We start from the raw sequence: 20312 nt of genomic DNA on the forward strand, positions 1-20312 counted from the left end.
AATCTATTCTTTGCTTAAGGATCATTTATATTTAACTTTTGTATCATTTTTCTTTTGGGGAGGTAAAGCAAACTATTTTTAATTAACCATAATCTTTAACTACAATTTGCACCCAATATTAGAGGTCAAGCATTGCATTACTAAACCTTGCACCTAATTCGAATCATGATGATGTGGCATATACATATATATATTATGGGTCATATAAATACTATATATAAAATATTTTACAACTTTTGAAGTACTTAAATATGGTGGATGGATGGTAAGCTTCTTAATTTTTAAAACAAATGACTAGGGTTCAAGTCTTTTAACTTACATTTTCTTTAAAATACATGCATAATAATGTAATATGTATAATAAATAGTCATTAATTAGCATAAGTAAAGAGGTGGATTAGTGGTAATTAAATTATTTATGAAAATAAGAGGTCTTGAGTTCAAATCTTGTTAACAACATTTTAAAATTGGGTTCCACTATGATATGGAAAAGATATGGTATGAGAAAATAACTGACAAATAAACCAGAATCATAAACGTGGTAGAGAACATGGTGTTATTTATCAAAATTCATGGGTGGGTTTTGATTGGTCAAAACTCTTTCCATATCATATCTTTTCTGTATCATAGATTTTCCCTTTAAGATTTCCTTATGTATTGACCTGGGCAGTTTCATGAAATTGGGACCAGTTCACCAGTTTTTTCGGTTCAGTTGGTTGGTCAGTCGGTTTTTAGCGGGTTTTGAGCAATTCTGGCTATTGGGGTATGATCGAATGGTCAAGGCCCCAAGTCACGATTCAACCGGTCGGTCTGGTCCCGTTTTCTAAACATTGATTAAAACATGCATTTTAAAGTTGCATCATAACATTAATAGATTAGAAGTTCACTACCTAAATATGAGATCTGTCAAGTAAGCAACACAAAAGCTATGATAATTGTTTATTGAAACCTTATGTCATTCAACTTTCTTCCTTGTTGCATAGATTGCATATAATTTATCTTCTTTGGCTAGCCATAGAGGTAAAGACTTTTGGTACCCACTCAAGGTTTTATTGGGTTTCAATGTATAGTGTATTGGGCCTTTTTATCATCATCTCCTTCATTAGAGCTTTCATTCTTAGAACACACAATTTGTACCGTACTGAATTTTTTTTGCTTCTTCCTAAAGTTTTCAATTTTCCTACATATTTACACCATCTTTATTGCACATATTGTCAATAACAAAACTTACAAGATAAAGCCTTCATAAGTGAGTTGAAAGTGTATGCCAAGTTTCATATGCAGTTTTACATAAAGTAACCCTATTGAGTTTATTCCCATCAAATTCCCTTTTTAAAATCTACATGGATGTATCATGTTGTAAAACTCTTAGTCTATCATTTTCATTCCATTCTTTATGTAGTTTTTTTATGATTCCCTACTTATGATCTTAGTAGGTTTGAATGGACTGTTATCAACTAGATCCCAAGGATCATAATCTATGTAGATGAGATAAATTACCATTCTCACTTTCCAATTGTTATAGTCATTTTCGTTTAGGAATTGAAATTACTCTTAGATTACCCCTCAAAATAGAGTGATCTGCCATGGTTGGCCATTACTACCTCACCTAGAAGTTAAACTAAAGGTGAACTTGTTTTAATACCATATGTTGCCTAAGTATCCTATCCTAAGAGGGGGTAAATTAGGTTCTACAAGTTTTCCTTACCAACTGATGCTTTTTTCAAACTTAAATGAATACTATACAAAAATAATAGAACAGTAATATGGACTGTTGCAAAAGCAAAGTACAAAACTAATGACAACAGGAAATGTGTAGATTGACAATACAAGTACATAGACAACACACACAAAACTAATAAAGGTTCGGCCAAACCTAGTCTACGTCCTCTCCTCAGGTACACCACTTGAGAATTTCCATTATACCAGTTAAACTTTCTAGGTGTCATCAAAATCTTTACAACAACTAGACTTTCCTAGTGCCAATAAGACCTTTATTTAGTTGGACTTCTTAAGTGCCAACAAGACCTTCAGTCGAATAGACTTATGGGTTTTATCACACCTTTTAATACACCTCTGCCTTCCTACCTAGAAGACTCGATGCCATAAGATAGACTTTATGGGTCCTATCTATACCCTTTATTGTGTTAGATCTATCTTAGAACATATAGCTAGCAAACCATTAGCTATACAAGCAAAACTATAATATGAACACTGTAAGCATAAGTGAAGCAATGTTTATCAATAAGTTGATATAACATTGTAAGCATAAGTAATCCAATATGAAAGATAACACATTGAATGCTTGATATCATTGATATCTCGACTTCTCTCACTCAACAAATTTAAGCACAAGTAATCTAGTAGCTTGATATCTTTTCCTTCTTCTTCTTCTTCATTATGGTAGCATGATATCTTGCTAAGAGAGTGTTTAGTTCATTTTTTGATACAATTACTCCTCTTAGATCATCAATAGTTTCGTCAAATTCTTCAAGCTCAACTAAAGAAGTATTTATACAATTGTACACTTTTGATGAATTTGTTAGTACTCTTAATGAGTTTGTTATCATCAACACACTTACCAATGAAAATACCTTTTACGCATTTATTTTAGAGTTTTGAGAGTTTTGTCCTTTTGCTTTTGTTTTTATATTTTTTTTTTTGTGTGGCCTGCACAACAAAGGATATCTCATTCTATAGGCTAAGGCTAGGGTAGAGAGCGGTCTCTTTGAAAGGCAGAGAAAGGTCCCATGAACAGGGAAGTGAGGATCTTCTTGGGTTAAGGATGCTGAAAAGATAGGGAAAACCCAAGGTATACTCTGGGAATGCTAGGAGACAAATAACTTGAGATCTGATGCGTTCTAATGTGAGGAGGATCTTTATTTATGGAGCTCTCGAGATCCTAAAAGGTAGGAGATGAGGATCTTCTCAAGGATTGACTTTCCTTATCCATGAGATCCCTCATTACTCCCGTGTGCTACTTCCTTTTTATGCGTTATAACTAATCCTCTGTGGCAACGTTGACGTCACCGTTCGGCGGTTGGTGCTTTGTCAATTCCACGTGGCATCCTGCAAAGTCCTTTGCTGTCGTGGGTTTGCGTGTGCCCAAGCACACGCGGGTTTAGTCGTGGGCTCGGTTGACTATCCTTTCCAACCCATCATCAAGAGCGGGCTCATGGGTTGTGAGTTCATCGCATGTCATAGAGGGTGTGGCTTCATCGCACGCTCAGGTGTGCTTGGGTCTCTTGGACAGGTCTTTCTGAGGTTTATTTAGGTTCGAGCATTGATTGTACTTGGTGGACCGTGGGTTTATCACAATTTTTCTTATTGCATTGCGGGTTCATCGCAAAGATGGCAGTGTGTTGCAAGTTTATCACAGCGTGGGATTTGATTGCAAGCTGCTCGTAAGTGCTTCTATGGTGTTACTCTTGTTGTTTGAGTATACTTTGAGGGTTTGGGTAAGTTATATATACCTACACATTCTATCTGCAATATCCATAACCCTATAACCATGGTGGCAATGGAATTTGATCTTGAATCTTAGAAAAATCAATCTAGAGCCCCTACCAAATGAATGACCATCAATTGGTGAAGAGGCTTTTGAGTATTATTATTGTTGTTGTTGTTGTTGTTGCTCTATGCTTGATGGTGTCATGGGCCTATACCAACGTCAAGGTTTAAACAAATTTTGTGTGAGAGTCATATAGTATAGAAAACCTCAACTTTTTTAAACAAATTTTGTGTATTAGATTAATACAAAATATGGAGACAAATTACAAATGAATTTTATAAGAAACAAAATATAATGGTATTAAACTCTCTACGGTTTTGATCAATCATGCATATGAGCAACCTCTAATTAATGCTCTCAAACGGTGAAGGGGAGGATTAATACATTGTAACGTTGTGGCTTGCATTTTGAAAGAGCTCTTAAATGTATATGTAAGATTAAAAGAGCTTTTTTTTCCTCCCTAGTCATTGCTATTTATAGCCTAAGATTAAGGTTAGTACCTTAGCCCATTTGCTAACCAATCTCATGTAAATGTAATATTAGTTATGGTTAACTCCTATATATACTCCATTATTTATGAAGTAATAATTTTTCAAATAAGCCGACACTATAAAACATGCTATAAGCCCAATTGGAAATAAATTAGATGAATGTAGAGAAAATAGATTATTTTAAGAAAATTAGAAATAAATTAAAAAAATAGGTTATATATACATATATATATATATATATATAGATTTAGCGATTTCCCGTAGTGTTTGTGTAGATGAATATCATTTTTATACATTTTTCTATTAATATCTCATTTATTTTACATTTTCTAACAATTTATATGTTATTATTTGCAGGTTTGATCATAAATAACATCTAATTCGGTGGTCCGACATTATCTAACCCAGTGGTTCAAACCACCACATAAGGATACCAAAAAGAATGGCAGAAAGCGAAGGTAGCGGTCTTAAACTACCTAAGTCGGCAATCAAAACCGTCGCCATATTAACCCTAAGCCAACGGTTCTAAGTGACTGTCATTGTAGAGAAATTCAAACCATCTTCAACTGACCATCTAGCAGGGCGGCGATCATTTGTACTTAAGTCAGCGGTCTTGATCTAAGGTGGTGGCCAATGTGAGGGCAGACGCCTAACCGCCGTCTTAGACCTAAGGTGGCGGCCATTGACCATTTTTCTTGTAGTGGAGAGAAGCGAAGGCTAAAATTGTCATTTGTGTCAATATAAGCACTTATGGGGAAAGTAGCTTACCAAACATTCCCACCCCAATAAGTGCTTAAAAATATAACAAGTGAATTGAAAAGTGGGTTACCAAACAGCCTTAAGTAGTTGTTAAAATAAGTACTTCTATTTTACAAGTACTTAACAAGTACTTAATCACCAAACAGGACCTTAAACAAATTGAACATTGAGTTGGACCGGTCCAAAATGGTCCAAGATATTCATTGGATAGGATTGGACCTGATCCATTTGTAATGGACTCAAATCCAGTCCAATTGACACCCCTAAATCTCATCACCTTATAGTTCGATCCATTTATCTGACACTGCTCTACAAAGAAATATGCAACCCCACACAAATTATTAGTTACAATGTATCCCATCGCCTTATATTAATGAAGTTGGTCTTTGGTCATTGAATTCTGCCTTTTCTGTTAAAGTATAAGGGAAAATTCCTGATAGGTACCCTATAATTTAGGTCGAGTGCCAATTTAGTACCCAAACTTTAAAACGTAACAATCTACTACCCGAACTTTCATTTTGCGACAATATAGTACCCGGTGTTAACCAGCCGTTAAGTGGCATGCAAAAAGATAAAAATGCCCTTCAAGTGTAAACTCCCAACCTTACTCCTCTGTAAACTCCCAACCTTCCACAATTACGAACCATTCTTCCATTAATGCATCCTCCCGCATGAAGCAACTGCCCAAGAAGATGCGGCCCCCCTTGGAGGGGAAACACTGGGGAAGTATGGTACAAGCCTCGGCATAGCACAATACATAGTCAAGCAAAGAGAGGTCCCCATAGCATTGGGCAAGGACGAAGTTAGCGTCAGGTCCTGAGCCCGCGACTGAGGTTACTAGTAGTGCGCATTTGGTCACTGACGTTCTTCATGGTGGCGACGAAGTTGGGGACAAAGGAAATGGTATTATGCTCTTTTTGATGCCCGCAAAAGATTTTCATTGTTTGGGTTCTTGGGTCTCCATACTGCTGTTTTCAGTAGTAGAGATACTATGAAAAAGAAGTGGAAAGATAGTGAAGGAGCTAAGGCCGACTTCCTCATCTTTTCCTAAATTGAGTGCAAAGTGCTTTGCTTTCTTCTTCTTCATTCTCTTTTGATGCTTTCGTCTGTGGCAGAGAGAGAGAATAATCAGCCTAACCGAATCGATTGATAACAATGAACATCGCTGTGTTTTGTGATCGATTCCTGCAATTGAATATTTTTTACAAAAAAAAATCCTATTCAATCATCATGAAATCAGAAGAGTTAAGAGTGATAACTACGCCATCAGGGAGGATGGGATTGAATTGTTGATCCAGCGTCCCTTCTCTGATAATTAAGGGTGTGTCAATGCTAGGAGAATTGCTTATACAACCCGAAATTTATTTTTCCGCTGCTCATTAAAGTGGATTCAAGTACAGACACTGTAAAGAGTAGTTGGACATTCCTCTCTATATAATTATATTTTTTATTGAGAAATTTATTCTAAGGGTTTTGGGATTTTCCGTTCACATGGATTCTGATACGTGCATGAAATGATACGTGCATGTGCATGTATGCACTAGGCGCACAGCAGCCGAAGACCCAGTCAAAATGGATAGCAGCAGAAGATCCGGTCATATTAGCCCTTAGTTGTGGATAAGCCTTAGCCATTCAGTTTTATTTCTGTTAGAATAGATAAGTTTTCAATTCTGTTTCCTAGATAAGTGCATTCTGTTTTTTGTTGATAAGCTCCTAAGATTAAGGGGTAGTAGTTCCTATTTTTACTCCCAGTTTGTAGCACAATAAGGCTATAAATATAGCCAGAATGAATGGAATTGGCATTGGCTTTCCTACAACCAAACTCTCCCTCTCTCTTCTCCTTATTCTAGATCCTTCTCTCTCTTATTGGAGAACTTGTGCGTATCATTGGTATCAGATACCAATGGACATCCGTGGAAAGACTAACGCGGAATTCCGCAATGAGGTCAATGAAACCTTAGCACGACATGAGTCGAGCTTCGACCAGATGAACACTGTCTTACAAACAGTGTTAACCGAACTCAAAGCTCTTCGAGCTTCACGAACCACTCCCAATACCACTCCCGAGACTAACCCCTTTGCCCATGAAGAATCCTCACACCCCCATACTTCCCGTTCCAGCTCCACCCATGACCACCCTCATCAACACGTCAAACTGTCATTCCCAAAATTTAATGGGGATGATCTGAGCGACTGGATTTACAAGGCAGAGCAGTATTTTCAATTTCAAAATATTATTCCGAACTAACAGGTGCAGTTAGCTTCCTTCCATTTGGAAGGCATCGCCTTACAATGGCACAGGTGGTTGACCAAGCATCGCAGACCGCTCACATGGGAAGAATTCTCCAAGGCGGTGTTACAACGGTTCGGCCCCACCGACTACGAGGACCCATCGGAAGCGTTAACCCGCCTGAAGCAAACCACCACTATGATGGCTTATCAAGAAGCCTTCGAAAGGCTCTCCCACCGAGTTGACGGCCTGCCCGAGAGCTTTCTCATTGGCTGTTTCATTGCAGGACTTCATGATGACGTCCGTTTAGATGTGAAGATCAAGCAGCCTCAAACCTTGACAAAGGCGATTGGAGTGGCCCGGTTAATTGAGGAACGAAATCACTTACAACGGAGAGCTAGCCAGCCGGTTCGATCCCCATCAGCCATGACAGCCCAAAAGGGGTCACCCAACCCCATGGTCGGTGTACTGGGGCCTCCACCAAGCTCGTGCGCGAACCAGGTTTCCAGTGCTCCTTCCCCAACATTCCAGCGACTCACCAACCAGGAGGCGCGGGAACGTCGTGAGAAGGGGTTGTGTTACTATTGCAATGAGAAGTTCACCCTCGCCCACCGTTGTGCACGCCCACAACTGTTCATGATTGAGGATCCAGAACCGGCATATGTGGAGACTGTCGAATCAGAGGAAGAAAACCAAGAAGCCATCCCCGAAATCTCCTTCCATGCTATTGCAGGAGTTGAGCACCCGCAAACCATACGTGTTCTTGGGAAACTGAAAAACAAGAACGTGATAGTACTAATTGACAGCGGCAGCACCCACAACTTCATTGACCAAGCCATCATCTCCAAGTTCGGGTTGCCTGTGAACTGAGAAGAAATTTCAAGTTATGGTGGCCAACCGTGAAAAGATCGAGTGCATGGGGCAGTGCCGAGTTCTCACTCTTGCCATTCAAGGACACCCCGTTACCGTTGATTATTATGTTCTCCCCGTCGCAGCATGCCAGGTGGTATTGGGAGTACAATGGCTAGAGATGCTTGGACCCATCGAGATGGATTACAAACAATTAACCTTGACGTTCAAGAAGGAGGGACTCTCTTGCACCTTACAAGGATTGGGGCGAGCCAGCATCGAAGCCTTAACCAACAAGGAATGCAACGGGTTACAAGGTACTGGATTTTTTTTTCAAATAGTTCCTTCACATAGCAGCGGCCAACCAAGTTTCTTCCCACCAGAGATGGACCACCTTCTCACTGAATTTTCCCATGTGTTTGAGCTGCCCGCAAGCCTGCTTCCTAAATGACCACATGACCACCGGATTGCACTGCTTCCCGACAAAGGACCAGTTAGTGTGAGGCCATATCGATACCCATATTACCACAAGACCGAAATAGAGAAGATGGTGAAGGAGCTTCTGCAGACAGGGCTGATAAGACCAAGCAACAACCCATTCTCATCACCGGTTTTGCTAGTGAAGAAGGCTGGTGGAGCTTGGCGGTTTTGCGTGGATTACCGAGCACTGAACGAAATCACTGTTAAAAACAAGTATCCCATTCCTGTGATTGATGAATTATTAGATGAGCTCTACGGCACCAAATTTTACTCCAAACTAGATCTACGGTCAGGATACCATCAGATTTGAGTGCAAGAAGAAGACGTCCCTAAAACGGCTTTCCAGACACATGAAGGGCATTACGAGTTCTTAGTGATGCCGTTCGGCTTGACGAATGCACTTGCAACTTTTCAAAGCCTCATGAACGACCTCTTCCGCCCATACCTCTGGAAATTTATTTTCATCTTCTTCGACGACATTCTGGTTTATTCTAAATCATGGGAAGACCACCTATCTCATTTGAGAGTTGTTCTAACTGTATTATCCTCTAACAAATTATTTGCAACAAAATGTCAATTTGGTGTTTCGCAGGTCGAGTACTTGGGTCATGTGATTTCAGAACAAGGTGTGTCCGTTGATCCAGCCAAAATATAAGCTGTTCTCGCATGGCCTACACCGACATCAACAAAGGGGGTCCGTGGCTTCCTCGGGTTAGCAGGATATTATCGGAAGTTCATCCGCGACTTCGGAAGCATTGCAGCTCCCTTAACCCAACTGTTGACCAAAGGGGGATTTTAGTGGAACGAGGCAGTAGACCTGGCCTTCCAGCAGTTGAAGAAGGCACTCACTTCACCGCCAATCCTGCGTCTACCGGATTTTTCCCAACGATTTGTGATTGAATGTGATGAGAGTGGAACCGGGATTGGTGTCACCCTCATCCAGCAAAACTGACCAGTGGCTTACTTCAATGAGGCATTGAAAGGTTCAGCCTTGGCGTTATCCACCTATGAGAAGGAGATGTTAGCTATTGTCAAAGCCGTTAAGAAATGGCACCCATATCTGCTTGGAAAACCATTCACAATCCGCACTGACCAGAAAAGTCTTAAATATTTACTCGAGTAGAGGGTAACCACACCGGCACAAACGCGGTGGATGCCAAAGATACTGGGGTACGACTATGAGATCGAGTATAAAAAAGGGGCTGAGAACCAAGGTGTGGATTCCTTGTCGCATATGGTTGAATTTCAATTTCTTTCCATCTCTATACCACATGCAGACTGGTGGCCGACGCTACAGGAAGAGGTCAAACAAGACACCTTTTATGGGGAATTGATGAAGAAGCGACCCTCCCACAATTTGCTTCAACGAGATGGAGTATGGTTCAAGGGGGACAAGATTTATTTGAGCCCCACCTCCACTTTGATTTCAAAAGTGATGGCGGACTGCCACTCATCCCCTGTAGGGGGACACTTTGGGTTTCATAAGACCCTCTCTCGCATCAAGCACAGCTTCCTTTGGCCCCACATGCGTCGGACGGTGAAGGAATTTTTGCAGCAATGTGACGTATGTCAGCACTTTAAAATAGATTGCATGAGACCAATGGGATTGCTTCAGCCATTACCGATACCTACTCAAATGTGGATAGACATCTCCATGGACTTTATCGAAGGATTGCCTCCTTCCAAGGGGTATACGGTTGTCATGGTAATTGTGGATAGGTTGACAAAATATGCCCACTTCATTCCCTTAAAACACCCATTCACTGCCACCACAGTCGCTAAGGCATTTGTTGCCAACGTTGTCCGCCTACACGGAGTTCCAACATCCATTATTAAAGACCATGACAAGGTATTCATCAGCTCATTCTGGCACACTTTTTCAGATGCATGGAACGAAACTGTGTATGAGCTCAAGTTACCACCCCCAAACCGATGAGCAAACCGAAGTTGTTAACCGGACGTTGGAGCAATATCTACGGTGCTTTGCAGGTGACCAGCCGCGGAAATGGTTAGAGTGGGTTCCTTGGGCAGGATACAGCTACAACACCTCCACTCACTCTTCCACCAAAATGACACCCTTCGAAGCAGTCTACGGGATCCCACCCCCAAGTTTGCTGACCTATGTACTAGGTACTGCTCGAGTAGGGGCAGTTGACGAATACTTGCATGACTGGGACATCATCCTACGTGAGCTACAACATAACCTCCAGGTAGCTCGGAACCGGATGAAATGTCAAGCGGACCAGCACCGACGTGAAGCCTCGTTCGCAACAGGTGATTTCGTGTATGTGAAGCTGCAGCCTTACCGGCAGACATCGGTGGCGTTTCGGCATTCCATGAATCTCGCCCCACGTTATTTTGGGCCATACCCAATCATTGAGAAGATTGGTTCAGTGGCCTATCGCTTAGCCTTGCCCCTCGGCTCTTAGATCCAGAATGTGTTTCATGGCAGTTTGCTGCGGAAGCACTTGGGACCCATCACCCCAACTCTTCCACTTAGCTTCCCCCAATCTCGGATACTTCGACCATCCTACCCCAACTGGAAGCAATCTTGGATCGTCGTATTATTCACAAGGGAAAATACCGCCCAAAATCCGAAGTCTTGGTCAAATGTGTTGGGGCGTCGGTCGAGGACGCAACCTGGGAGAATGAATGGCACTTCAGCAAATCATATCCCGACTTCCTTGCAGACAAGGATCCTTCAGTGGGGGAGGAAATGATATGTGCATGTGCATGCATGCACTAGGCACATAGCAGCCGAAGACCCGGTCAAAATGGATAGCAGCAGAAGACCCGGTCATATTAGCCCTTAGTTGTGGATAAGCCTTAGCCATTCAGTTTTAATTATGTTAGAATAGAAAAGTCTTCAACTCTGTTTCCTAGATAAGTGCATTCTGTTTTTGTTGATAAGCTCCTAAGGTTAAGGGGCTATAAATATAGCCTGAATGAATGGAATTGGCATTGGCTTTCCTACAACCAAACTCTCCCTCTCTCTTCTCCTTATTCTAGATCCTTCTCCCTCTTATTGGAGAACTTGTGCGTATCAGATTCATTCTTCTATATACCGTGTTCATGGACTAGGCTCATCCACCCTAACTCAGAAACCAGATTTTTTCCTCACAGGCCGTGCTTCACACCAACCCCAAAGTACATAATAGTTGTGCATTTCGAGAACATTTTCCCATGAATGAAGGAGATATTCTTTAATAAGCGATTCCCTTAAGTCAACCTGTGACCTGTAAAGATTTGAAGGCTCCTTTGCCAACAATCAACAATTAATCACGCATTGTCCTCTTCAGTCTCCGCAGCAAGTCGGAGGTAGAAGATGATGAACTGTGTGCTTGTGTTCTGTTTCATTTTCTTGAGAAAGAAGATTATGAACTGTGTGTTTGGTTTCTGTTTCATTTTCTTGAGAAGGAAGATGATGAACAGTGTCCAAGGGTAATTTTGATATTTTTAAAAGTCTTAAATCGCACATGAGGTCATGTGATATACATAACTGATAGTCCACTAGCGGTAGGTACTAAATTGTCGCAAAATGAAAGTTCGGGTACTAAATTATCACAAAATGAAAGCTCGGATATTAAATCATCACGTTTTAAAGTTTGGGTACTAAATTAACATTCTACCTTAAGGTGATTTTGCCAAAGTATAATAATATTGCCGTAGATAGATAGACACCAACAAAAAAGGTGCTCTTCAATCGATCTCACATCACATCGATTAAAGCCATGGTAGAAAAATAAATTATTTCTGCAAGGAACATCTTACATCGTTCTCACAGGTACATTCCACCGTGCATTAGGAATACTTCCATATGTGTTATTTTTTACGTGAGATGTTTCTAGTGTGTGCCTGTGAAGTCATAGTGAGGCGCGCTGAGTGAAGACATGTTCCTCGTTACAATGCTTCGACCGTCCTGTCTGAACCATTCAAAGATACCAAGCGATAATTAATTGGGCCACATGTATTATTCATTTATCATTTATCAGTTTCTCTACTATCTTTTTCTAAATCCATATCCCGAGATCTAAAACAGCAATGTGAATACTTTCGCTTAAAAAACAACTGAAAATGGCAAGCATTAGAAGTTAAATAAGAAAAAAAACAATTTAATATAGAATGTTAGAAAAGTGATTTAATACGTAACTTTCTTTCTTTCTTCTAGCTTGTTCGTGATCACATGTGTAATCATGGTTTTCAAAATCAGATTGGATCCAAAAAATCAGGAGATGATCAGTTTCGTTTTTTCCTAAAACAGAAAATTTGTCAAAAAATATTGATTTGGTTAGTAAATCGCTGATCTGAACAGTTGAATTGTTCGAATCATTCAATGGTTTTGACTGTTTATTTATTTTATTTTTTTGTTAGAATGGACTGTCCTTTTGATTTAAATGGTCAGACCGTTTGACCTGGAAACCACTCTGACCCGAGTTCGATTTTAAAAACCTTATGTGTAAAGACTTCTTTTAAAGAGGAAAAAGAAAAAAAAAATCTCATTGCCATTTTCCTCCAAGTTATGCATCTAATTAAATAACTGTATAGACAACTTTATCAACTATAAATCTCGCCAAGAAAGACGGATTCAGTATCGTTGATTTCTTGGCAACTTGGTATCTTACTGTTCTATCCACAATTACTCGATCCATGGCAACCCCCATGACAGTCCATTATATCTCAAGGTGTATCATCAAACCGAAATGCCTTCCAGAAGAATCAAAGCAGATTTATCACTTAAACCCATGGGATATCTCAATGCTCTCCGTTCACTACATCCAAGCTGGTCTTCTTTTCCCCAAACCTCCTGTTTCTGTCAACCAAGAAGACAACCACTATGGCATCCCCGCTATTGTTGACCAGCTTAAGGAATCCCTTTCTCGCACCCTTGTTCACTTCATTCCCCTTACCGGCCGTTTCATCACACAGAAAAGCAACAACCCACATTCTTACTCAATTTCTGTAGACTGCAGAGACGCTGCGGGGGTGGTTGAATTCATCCACCTTTCAGCCCTATACACTCAAATATCTACTATTCAATCCTACGAGCTTAAATCCTATCCCTCCATACTTGTAGGCACTCTCTCCTTTTCATTCTAGTTGTAGGATCCCTCTAGTTTAATTCTAACCCTCCGTTCCTAAACCTTAGGGTTGTCCATTTTTTGCATATACCTACTAGTCGCCCCTCTCTTTCTCTCTAATCCTAATTTTTTCCACCCTTCTCTATAAAAAACACCCCAGGGGCCTTTGAGAAGGGGTTGATTAACCTAGTTTACAAGGCCAAGGCTTCTTGAGGGGTTTAAGGGTTACAAGAAGGAGGATGCCCAGTTCTTGTTAGGAGGGATTCCTGCAAGCAGTTCGTCCAACCTGCAACTGCTGCCACTGGAGCTGATCCACCATTTTTATTTTGTTTTATTTTCTTTCTTTTTGTTATTCAATTTTTTAAGCAATTTAAATTCTGTAATTTTTTATTTTGGTTTGATTTAATTTATGTTTTTCTCTGTCTTTTGCAAATCTGAATTCGCCCAATTCAAGGCTAAGGTGTCTCGAGGGGTTCGAGGGCTGAACGGAGGAGGAACGACTTGTAGTTTGTCTTCTCAAAAAGCTACCGCCACTGGATCCGAATTTCAATATATATGTATTTATTTTCTTGTTAATTTCAGAATTTTATTTCTTGTCTTTTTCAATTCTGAATATTTAATTTCAGCTTTAATAAATTTCATTTTCTTATTTTCTACAAATCCCAAATCTGTTTTCTTTTTTTTTTTATTTGTCCGGAACAAAATAATAAGTTTTAACATTGCTTCCCTAAGGATTCGACCCCTTCTTCACCACTAAACTATGTTCTTTATTTAGTTTTGAGGATTGGAAAAATATAAATTATTAAACTAGTGTCCCAGGTGTTTGATGATGCATCCCGGGTGCACCACGGTACTGTGGTAGGGTTGAAATTAGGGGTGATCATGCAAAATCAAAAAATCAATCTAAATCGATGAGGCTGAATTGAAAATTCTGGTTAATCAAATTGATTGGTTCAGTATTTTTAAAAACCAAAGGTACCAATTTAGTTTTGGTTAACTAATAAAAAAACGACAATTAACTAAATCAACTGGTATATATATATAATATACATATTTTTTCATATATATTTTATATTTTCTATATATTTTAAATGAATATATATGCATTATATATATATTTAAAATATATAATATATTACTTTTTATTTATAATATAATATTTTATATGCATTTCTAACTTTTTATTATATATGTACATGTTTATTTGTAATATATATTATAAAAATAAAAAAGACCAACAAACCAAACCAATGGTTAACCAAACCAATCAACCAATTAACCGGACGACTTTGGTTTGGTCTCAATTACCAGTTTTCCAAACAACGGTATTACCAATTCGATTTGGAAAATTGGCCTGTGGTTTGGTTAACCAAACCGTGAGTACCCCTAATTGAAACTTGGTTTGATTAGCTACTTATGAATTGGATAAATATGTATTTATGCATTTAACTACTTATGTACAACACATTATTGGCTTCTGATTTGATTGACACTCATAAGTAGACCTGTTCATGGACCGGGCTAGGTTGGGCTTGAGCTGGGCTTTCACCTGTTACAATATAATTTACTTAGGCCCGAGCCCAAGCCCAACCCAACCATCAGGCCTAGATCTTAGGCTTAAGCCTGGCCCAACCATTGGGCCTAGATCTTAGGCCCAAGCCTGGCCCTCATAAAAGCTTGATGCCCAAACCGAAGTTGTTATCAACGAACTAGAGGGGGAGAGAATAGTATGAAAGCACACGAAGGAGATGGAAACACACATTTTTGTCATTTGACGGCCTTTGGCTTCGTCGTTCCTCTGTTTGTTCCTCTTCAATGGGACCAAAATACTTCCTAGGTTTGTCATTCCTCTCCAGTTGTCCGTCATCCTGGTTCGTTCTTTCCTCTTCAATTGCTACTCTTTAGCTACTACTCTTCCTGGTCCGTTCTCCAATTGCCCCTCTTCCTTATTCGTTCCTCACCCATTCTTCTAGAACTAGGGTAATAAGAGAGGGCAAAGGGTATTTTAATAGGTATACAATAACTCGTACAGGGGTAAAATAGGTATTTTGAAAAAAATTATCATCAGTTTAACATTTTCCGTCTGGGTCATTGACGAAAGGGAGGTTTTTGTCTACTTTTTTTGAAAATAGAAGGAGGTTTTTGCTAAAGTTAAACTATACGGGAGGTTTTTGTTATTGTCAGAAACTTCAAGGTATTCTCTAAATTGCATTAATGTGAACAATATGCAATTGAATTACATTTTTCTGGTGTGGCTCTTACACAAAATATGCAACCCCACACAAATTGATTAGTTACAGATTATCCCATCACCTTATAGGCTTATACACAATACACGAATTCATCAGTCTCAACTAATCCGATTTGGGCCAGTGTCAATGGGATGAACCCCATCCAAATCAAAATCAATTTGGATGGATTTAATGGGCCAACAAGACATACTGAATTGGACCAAAAATCTAGGGGGCAATGGTGGAGGTGCTGGTGCTTGTGAGTAATTCCTACTACTTGTGTGGTAGGAGCTTCTTGTGTTAATATTAGAAGAGGCGGTAGTTTTGTTGGTGTTGTTGGTGGTGCTGGTTGTAGCAGCGTTCAATAACCTTCTTCCATGACCAATAGGATGAAGGAGTTCTAACTGCATCTCTAACATCAAAGAATTTCATGAACCGTTTGGATGGCATCTTTCTCAATTCCTTCCCAGCCCTAAATTATTACAAAATCATTCAATAAGAAAGTTGTGAATTAAAAATGAATAAATAAATATGCCACCCTATCACCATCAACCAACGAAAAAGATTAACTCATGCTTTGTTCTTCCACTCTAAAAGATATGTTAAAACATTCAAAGAAAGAGAACATTAAATCAATCAAAACCCAAAAAATTATGTCATCAGTAGGCCAATTTCAGGTAAATATTAAGGGTAGGTATTTGGTTATTCGTGGGTAATTCATACCAAAGTTTTGGAAATTTCTTTGAACTTATTTGCTGAAACTTTCGAATTCAAGTTGAAGACCAACAGGGTCCCTTGATTTTGCCCGTCCGGACCAGTAGTACAAACAGCTCGGCTAGCAATGAGCCCATGTGCAGGTGGAGGCATCGGAGCCGCTAAATTCTCCACATCAATCTATAAACTCTGGTTCAACAACGAGTTGTAGTATTGCCGTCCGTTGGCACAGAGCTCAGAAGCAATGCTCTCGTAACTGTGGCCAAAAGCGATGGAAGCAATGGTGGCGGTTGAAATGGATTTACACTGCTGGGTCTAGTGTACGCCAACCTATCACAGAAGGGCATCGCTTAGATGGTAAATTTGCGAGTAAATTTGGCACGGTTGAAGTAAATTTACGTGCAGATACCATTTCCTGCGCGTAAAAATGACCACTTCGCTCAGACCCTAGTCCTTCCCGTTTTAGTATATATAATTGATATGATGGGGAAAGAAAAGAGTTTTGACCTATCAAAACCCAGCCATGAATTTTATTATTCCAATTTATTGGTAAATTGTATCTTTTCCATATATCATTGTCGTACCAATTGTTTAAAAGTGTAAAAATATTGCGGTGGAGAGGGACCAAGAAAAAGAGTGCTCTTCAATATGAGTAGCTTTTTTCTGGTGGTCATCGATCATAAAAAACAAATATTAATTAAAGCCATGTGGTAGGAAAACTTTCTTTCAACATGTGTAAAGACATCTTAAATAAAAGAAAAAAACTTAAAACATCTCTGTACCATAATTCTGTAAAGACAACTTTATCAGCTATAAATGTCGCCGAGAAAGATGGATTCGGCATCGTTGATTCCTTGGCAAATTCGTATCTTACTCTTCTATCCACGATTACTCGATCCATGTCAACCCCAATCATACTCCGTCAAATCTCTAGGTGTATCATCAAACCGCAATGCCTTCCAGAAGAATCAAAGCAGATTTATCACTTAAACCCTTGGGATATCTCAATGCTCTCCTCTCACTACGTGCAAGCTGGTCTTCTTTTCCCCAAACCTCCTGTTTCTATCAACCAAGAAGACAACCACGATGGCATCTCCGCTATTCTTGACCAGCTTAAGGAATCACTTTCTCGCACCCTTGTTCACTTCATTCCCCTTACCGGCCGTTTCATCACACAGAAAAGCAACAACCCACATTCTTACTCAATTTCTGTAGACTGCAGAGACGCTCCAGGGGTGGTTGAATTCATCCACGCTGTAGCAGACCTGAAGATAGCTGATGTCCTCTCTCCAATGGACGGGCCCCCTATCGTCCATTCCTTTTTTCCCCTCAACGGAGTTGTCAACAATGATGGCCACACCATGCCTTTACTAGCTGTTCAAGTCACAGAGTTACTAGATGGGATTTTCATGGGTTGTTCCTTTAACCACGCCATTGGTGATGGTGCTTCCTTCTGGCATTTCGTTAATACTTGGTCTGAACTCTGTAGAGAAGAAGTAAAAGATAAGCGTATCTCATTCCCACCAATACTTGAGCGTTGGTTTCCAAATGGCCATAGTCCGATTGTAAACCTACCATTCTCTGACCACACATAATTCATCGAGAGATACAAATCACCCATGCTCAGAGAAAAGTTCGTCCATTTCTCAGCACAAACCATGGCAAGACTCAAAGCAAAGGCCAATGCAGAGTGCAACACTACCAGCATCTCCTCATTGCAGGTATTGCCTGCATTGCTCTGGAGGGCTACGACAGAAGCGCGTCAGTTAAATGTTAATCAGACAACGAATTGCACATTTGTAATCGATAACAGGCCAAGATTGAATCCACCATTATCTCCAAACTACTTTGGAAATGCAGTTCAGGTAGTGAGAGGGACAACAACAGTGGGAGAACTACTAAGCCATGGTCTTGGGTGGACAGCATTGATATTGCATCAAGCTGTGGCCAGCCACACAGACAGCGTGGTGCGCGAGCAGATGGAAGCAAATATGGTATCCCCCTTCATTTTCTATCTGAGTGAGTTATTCGATCCATTTGGTGTGACGATTGCCAGCTCGCCAAGATTTGACATGTATGGGAATGATTTTGGGTGGGGAGAACCAATAGCTGTGCGCTGTGGGCCTGCTAACAAGTTTGATGGGATGGTGTTTGCACACCCTGGGAAAGAGGGGGGTGGGAGCGTGGATTTGGAGGTGTGCCTTCCGCCTGAGGAAATGGGTGCCCTTGAGTCCATTGAAGAGTTTATGGAGGCAGTCTCTCCATTGCCTTGAGTCCTTGACCTGGACGGACGAACTCTCTTCCTCTTGCTACCACTAGATAGATGTTTGGTGTGATTTTTTGTGGAAGCAATTAATTATTCGGTAATATTACTTATAATGTTTGAATGAGGAAGCTCCCCATGTTGGTAAAATGATTCAGTTCAGTAGTGACTAAATTCCTTGCTCCAATCTGTAATGTGTTCTATGAAACCTTGCAGGACGGGACATGTATATAAAGGCATTTATATATATAGAATAAAACTCGATTAATAAAAACACGTCAACAAGGTTGAGGTTGGTCCGTAAATCTCGTTCTCAAGATTTCAGTATAGCTTGTCCCATAAAATAAATTCTAGAGAAAATTTCCGATTAGTTCTCTGTAATTTGGGCCTAGTGCCACTTCGGTCTCCAAACTTTAAAATGCGACAATTCAGTGCCCGGACTTTTAAAATGTGTCAATTCAGTATCTGTCGTTAATCAACTCTTAATCAAACGTTAAGTGGCATTTAAAAAGATACAAATGCTCTTCAAGTATCATTTAATCTTCTTCGTCAATCACCCAAACGTTGACAAAAATAAAAATAAGCAGTCCCAAATCCTTGCCTTTTCTATTCAAGAATGTTGACAAAAAATTACCAGATCCCAACTTTCTTGAATAGAAGAGGCAAGAATTTGGGACTGTTAATCTTTTTATCAACATTTGGATGGTTGATCAAGAAAATTAGATGACACTCAAAGGGCATTTGTGTCTTTTTCAAATGTCACTTAACAACTGATCAACAGTTGATTAACAACAAATACTGGATTAACACGTTTTGAAAGTTCCGATACCGAATTGTCACATTTTAAAGTTCGAGACCAAAATGACATTAGGCCCAAAGTACAGGGTACTAGTCGGGAATTTTCCCTAAATCCTATGATGCCCTATACACAAATCGAATAAAGGGTTGTCATCCAAAACTCCCCTTCACATTCCTCTTTACTCTCACTTTTCCAAAATTCCAAGCGCACCCCTTACCTTCTGTCAAGTTTACCAGAAGTTGTACAGGTAGGCCATTAATTGTTTTTAATGGCCAAACTAATCCTCGTTCTTTGTTAAAATAATTGTTAAAAGAAAAAAAATAAGACAAGTAAAAAACCAAAAAAAAAAACTTTTATCCAACTCCAAATAACGAAAGCTTATAAGACAATTTGGATGAAGATAAACACCCAAGTCTCAAATGGACAATTAGTATAATCAAGGTCAAAGTATCGGAAATGCCAAGTATATGAGAAAGGCAATTTTAAGAGACGTATCGAAATACACCTTGGATACGCATGCATATCGGAGAAAAACTAATATATGCATAGATATGCTTGGAAACACTAAATACTTTAATAAATCATAAAAATACATCAATTAACAATAAATATAAAACCTCAATTAGGTGCATATACATTAAATTAATATATTTTAATGGTTTTATGAAAAATATAGTGTAGTTAATTATAATTTCATTAAACATATGCTTAACTATGATTTATAAATTATAATTCTTAAGTTTTAATGTTTTATAGGATGGGAATAACCCAACTCTCCTATCCAACCATAAAATATGCTGGCACAACTTCTAAGTGAAAATATAATAACAATTATTTATTATTTATTTCCAAAAATTATACAAAATAAATAAACATTATATATTATATTCAAAAAATAGTTATTAAAG

General features: G+C 39.4%; 1 pseudogene; it reads left to right on the forward strand.

Moving 5' to 3' along the window:
- The first annotated feature begins 17169 nt into the window (after window positions 1-17169).
- On the forward strand, window positions 17170-18902 carry LOC104596871 (putative acetyltransferase At3g50280; annotated as a pseudogene).
- The last annotated feature ends 1410 nt before the right edge of the window (window positions 18903-20312 follow it).

The sequence above is a fragment of the Nelumbo nucifera genome, chromosome 5 (genome assembly GCF_055504915.1).
Source record: "Nelumbo nucifera cultivar China Antique chromosome 5, China Antique-T2T, whole genome shotgun sequence".
NCBI lineage: Eukaryota > Viridiplantae > Streptophyta > Magnoliopsida > Proteales > Nelumbonaceae > Nelumbo > Nelumbo nucifera.